Raw genomic sequence first — 6,000 nt, forward strand, 5'->3', positions numbered from 1 at the left:
TGCTTGTGTGTTTTTCTGTTTGTCCTGCAATGGGAGGGGATGAGGGGTGTGCTACAAGGTGAACCTTCCATAACTTAAAGGAGGACTGCTATGCTTTTAAGATGATAATACATAAGGGTTTTAAGTGAGATAATGTATGTAAATAATTGCACAGTGGCTGACATACAGTAGATGGACAATACATGATATTAATATATATCATTATAACTCATCTGTGTCATAAAATTGTAGACACCAAAACATTTCAAAAACCAAGACTACTGGGGGGCAAAACACTGATAACCTGCAGTGCAACCTCTGCACAAAGTCTCTGCACCAAAGCAGATTCATACTTGTTTTGAAATGTGACAGTGGTACTGCAAGTAACTAACTCAAAGTTATTACATGACAGATACAGGTAGACACTGAACTCAAATCAGTTACTTTTTACTTCTTGTGAAAATTCCTAGTAAAAATGTTGGTAAGGGATTAAGGACGATCAAATGAAGAGGTGACAAAGATTTTCTTTATTCAAAAAGTCTGTTTCAAACAAATATAAAACATACAACCTGAAACAATTACAGACAGGGTGACAGATGTGGGGGGAAATATTAATTTAAAACTAATGGTTAAAATAAGAACTCTCACAATGCGTATTTCAGATATTTGTATTATTCGTCAAAGATTGAGTCATGATAAAAAACATTAAAATTGCTTCAGGTAAACAAGCCCTCAGGAGTGTAAGGAATGCTTATTTTCCAACATTCTGAGATAACTACTGTGCAAAAGCAGAGATTCAGATGTATGTCATGAGAGTTAAATACAAATTAATAAGACAAGGCATATCGTATGTGAATATATCATACCATAATTTCAGATCTCATCCCTTTCCACACTAGTTTAATTACTATTTTCCTGAATTAGATTTGACTCATAAACCACCTTGAGTACCTTCTATGTATGTGACAGTCCATTTTCTTCTTCCTTCTATTCTTAATATGACTTATAAAAAAATAATAAGAGCACACTAGGAAAAGCAAAGCAGAAACAAAGCAAACTAAACACAGAAACTGTCTAACTTCTATCATAGGAAACAACAGTCAAAATCAATGATGAATGAGGTTTTAGGTTATTTATGAATTTCATTTAAATCCATGCTTTGGGCACATGAGGTTTCAAAACCTAAGGTACATGGTACTTGAGCTCCAAATACTAAAACTACCATTTCTAATAGGCAACTTTTATACTGGCAGCTTTTAAAAAATAGTGACGGGCATGCATTACACATATTCCTTCTCCTAGTAGAATGAAGAAAAAACAAATAAATTTAGAAAGAATTCTTAAGGTTAGACTGTCACTGGGAACACAAGACAGCCTATATCAGAACACAGTACGGAAATACCTTTATTGAGACTACAGGTTGAGGATCTGTGTTTCCTAAATCAACTTGAAATTAATGTATTGTAAGAAGGAGCTCAACTTGTGTTTACCTATCTTTGCTGTGCTCATTATGAGCCAGGCACTGTTTCAGGTGCTTTAAAAATGGTACCTCATCTAATCTTCACAATAACCCTATGAGTTTGCTGCAATTACTATCCCCCTTGTTTTTCATATAAGGAAACTGAGACAAGGCATGGCAAGTTAAAGTGATTTGCCCAAGGTCACTGTGCTAGTAAAGGACAGAGGAGAGATTCAAACCTGAGCTGTTGTGTCTCAAAGTCTGTGCTCTTCATCATTTTGCCATGCTACCTCTAATGACAAAGGAAAAGAAAAAAAAAAGCCAAACGAACAAAAAAACCCCTATCACCCTGTAAAAAAAATTAAATAGTAAATCCAAGTTAAGGTTTGCAAACAGTGAAAAGTTTTTAACTATCAAGGATAAGACTATTTTCTCCATTTTTTTTTTTTTTTTAAGACACAGCCTCTTTGCTTAAATGTAATGATGGTCTCTGTGTAGAATTCAATTGAAGGACAAGGAAGACAAAGACAATCTGACATCAGAGCATTAGGGCTTTAAGTAAGCAAGTTAGAGCAGCATTTCATACTTCTATTACAAATGTTAAAATTCTTAGTTCGCTCCAATTAGTGTCTCAATTAAGGTATGCCAAAGGGTATGAATGCCCATATTATACATTATCTGAGCAACCCTAAAAAGAAAAAAGGGGGGGTTACAAAACGGTAAGAGTTCAAACAAACATATGTCATTTACTGAAGCATGCAAGATGATATCTATTCAAAGCACCAACATAACCACATCCTAGGAAGGTTTAGTATGAACTAAAGAGCTAAATTTTAACATTTTAATTGATTTTTCTTTGTAAAGCTGGAAGGACATGTATGCTTATTTAAATACCTCACAAATGGTAATTGCAAAAATAAGGTGCCCAATTTAGAGAATGTAAAAGGGAGATTCAGTTTTCACATCAGCAATTTCTACAGAAAACAAAGACATTGTAAAATACAGAAATCCTCTTAATCTCATACTTAAATAAGAAAAATATTTTGATTCTGTCATAATTACAAACTATATCTTCTGATCTGATTCTGTATCCTATTCATCTTATAAAGATGAGTCAACCAAAAATAATGACTGTAATGTAATCTGCATCAATTAGTCAAAGACAAGTAAAATAATATGCCTGTACAGAAAATCATATTTTATCTCCTGCATGTACAAATCAGACATTCAGAAGAATTACAAATATGACCTTGCCTACCAGAAAGCACTCAAACCTTTAAACTTTTAAAGTACAACCAACATTCTCTCTCTGATAACTTCAGACCATTAATTAGAACCAATGACCCCAAAATCTGAAAAGTTTAAACGTTCCATTATTAGTAAGCTGATACTACTGTGCTTCTCAGTTTAAAAGTAAACAAGTAAACATTAATTTTCTGCCTGTGGACAAACAAATTAGATTATTTTTAAGAATTGTCTTGCCTCATGAGACACAGCGACTGTGGGGTGCAGAATGCCACAGTGAGGCAGAGCAAGGACCCAGGACCTTCCTAAAAACCCAGCCTGCCTGTAGGATGCCCGCTCCTTGAGGGGGCCACCTGGGCATCACTTCCAACCTCACAAACATCCTTATTACCAGGGACAATGTTTACACTTTGTATGACATAGGGTACTACATACTCAGGATAGGACACTGGGGACTGTGTACACACTGCATCTGACAGTGGGTGCTGGGTACACAGCTTATGTGACAAGGATACTACATACACACCAAATATGACATCAGGTACTACAGACACACTATATGTGACACCAGGTACTGTGCTAGGTACACACTGTATGACACTGAGTATTGCATACATACTGTACATGACAGCAGGGTACCTTGTACACACTGCATAGAGCATCAGGTACCGCATACACACTGTATATGACACTGGGTACTGCATGCACACTGGTACTGTATGTGTACAGCATAGAACACCAGATGCTGCACATACACTGTATATAACACTGGTTATGTACACAGGGTACACAGCAGAAGTGACAAGGATACTGTACACACCATATATGACAACACTTATTACATATACAATGTATAGGATAGTGGGTCCTGCATACACACCGTATATGACAATGGGAACTGGGTACACAGCAAAAGTGACAAGGATACTGTGTACACACTGTATATAACACCAAGTACTATGTACACATTGTATGTGATGCCAGATGCTATGTATATAATGTATATGACACCGAGTACTGTGTACCCAGCATGACAAAGATACTGCATACACAGCAGTCCTATGTATATGCTATATACGATACATTGTATACTGCGTACTCAGCATGACAGGGATACCATCTACACGTTATATGACACTTGGTACTATGTACATACCCCATGATACCAAGTACTATGTATATACTCTATTTATGACACTGAGTACCGTATGCACAGCATAAGTGACGAGAATACTCCCTACACACCATGTATGACATGCGGAACTATGTATACACTGTTGTATATGACACCAAGTACTTTGTATACACTGTATGAGACAACCGGTAGCGCTTGCATACACAGCGTGACAAGGACAGTGTGTACACACAGTACAGAACACTAGGTACTATGAACACACTGTACATGGCATTGGGTACTGTGTAATACTCTATATGACACTCGGTACTGCATACACAGCTTAAGGACAAGGATGCCGTGCACACACAGCATGACTCTGAGTACACACCACATACAACCCCGCATAGGATGCCGTGTAAAACACCAGGTGCTGTGCACACACCGCAAAGCGCCTCCACAGCCTGGCTCTGAAGAAAACCGCGAGGGAGGACAGAGCAAAGGACAGTTCGCGGCCCGGCCGTCCCCAAGGAGCCCCCTCGTCCCAGCGCGGCCCGGCAGCTTCTCCCCAGAGCTCCGGCGGGAGGAGGGCGGCGGACCCCACGGGACAGTCCCGGAGGCCTGCGAGGACCCGTTGAGGCAGCGGCGGCCTCACCCCCGGGATCGCCCGCAGCCCCCGGGACAGGCACGGACCCCCGCCTTGCCTCGGCCCAACCCTGCGCCGCGGCTCCCACCGCCCACAGCGCCCGGAGACTGCGAAGCATCCTCTCCTCTCCGCCGTCCACACGCCGGGCCCGCGCTGCTGCCGGCCCCACCGCACACGGCCGGAGGCCTGGCCGGGTGGGCGGCTTGGGGCCCGGCGGACGTGATCACGCGACTATGCAGCTTCCCGGCCCGACCAGGCCCCGCGCCGTCCTCCCGGGCCTCCGCCCCGCGCCGCCGAGCTTTCCCCACCATTATACTCCGGCTCCGCCGCCGCCACGCCCGGCCCTCCCTCCGGAGCCGCCGGTTCCCGCCGCCCGGCGCCTCTGGGGCCTGAGCCGGCGCCAGGCGGGCGCGGGGGGCGCCATGTTGGCAGCGCGTCCGCACTGTCTGTGTGTCCTCCGAGCGGTGGCCGCGGCCAGGCAGGAAGTTCGGCGCCGTCGCCGGAAAGGTTGGCGTCCCCGCGGGCCGCCTGTCCCTGCCGCCCGGCCGGGCTGTGCCCGCCAGAGCCCCGCGCGCCGCTCCTACCTCCGCTCCGTCCCGGCTCCGGCGCGCTGCCCGCAGCCGCTTCAGCGCGTTCCCGCGCAGCCGCACGCGCCCTCCGTCCGCACGCGCGCCGAGGGGCAGCCGGCTCCGCGGTCCCAGCGCCGCTGGTTCTGCAGCCACAAAACCGGCCACCTGGTTCTAGCATCTTTTTAATCCGTCGTCAGGAGGAATTGCAGACAGGTGCTGCACTCCCGTTCCGTGCACAGGCAAGCAGCACCTCAACAAGAACAGGACCAGCCCTTGCCAATTTGGCAAGAGCACCGCAAATTTGCGTTCCAAGTAGGTTGTCTATCAGTCAGTCAGTCTGCATCTGACATCTAACGGGAGGAGACCCCGCACACCTGTGGTTTAAGAAAGTATCAGCGATAGGCATACTTTTATAATGCTCGCATATTTTCCCTCTTGTCCTTTCTCCCAGGAGTTTGGAAGGAAGACATTTCGGCTAAGACGTCTTGCTCTCGTCATCAGTGGGCACGTGCACCTATACTTAGTTCCAGTTACCAGCAGTCAAGTGAGGTCTGAAAATAGGCGAGTACAGTACAGTAAGATATTTTGAGAGAGACCACAGTCACATAACTTTTGTTATAGTATTTTGTTATAACTCTTCCATTTTATTATTATTGTTGTAAATCTCTTATTGTGCCTAATCTATGAATTAAACTTTATCATAAACATGTATGTGTAGGAAAAAATCATAGTATAAGTAAGGTTTGATAGTATCCTGGTTTCAGGCGTCCACAGGGGGTCTTGGAACCCCTACAGCTTAAGGGGGGACCACTATACCTGAGAATCATCAGAAAGAGACTGTTCTAGAAATTTTGGGAATCTAATCCAATTTATCAATTAGCTTTCATTGCTGGTCTCTAAGATTAAGTTAGAACTTAGAAACAGGTGGTACTTGAATAGGTCTACGATGTACATCAGTCAAACATGATCTTTCAAACCATTCACAGCC

At 43.8% G+C, this 6,000-nt stretch overlaps 1 long non-coding RNA gene across 1 annotated transcript in view; it reads right to left on the reverse strand.

Annotated features, from left to right (window-relative positions):
* Window positions 1-5,414, reverse strand: part of LOC123622817 — a 33,042-nt gene extending 27,628 nt beyond the window's left edge. The window contains exon 1 of the long non-coding RNA XR_006729636.1: window positions 5,028-5,414. This is a non-coding gene — a long non-coding RNA (uncharacterized LOC123622817). The remainder of the gene's footprint in view (window positions 1-5,027) is intronic.
* Window positions 5,415-6,000: the final 586 nt, after the last annotated feature.

Source organism: Lemur catta, chromosome 17 (assembly GCF_020740605.2).
Source record: "Lemur catta isolate mLemCat1 chromosome 17, mLemCat1.pri, whole genome shotgun sequence".
In the NCBI taxonomy this organism is placed as follows: domain Eukaryota; kingdom Metazoa; phylum Chordata; class Mammalia; order Primates; family Lemuridae; genus Lemur; species Lemur catta.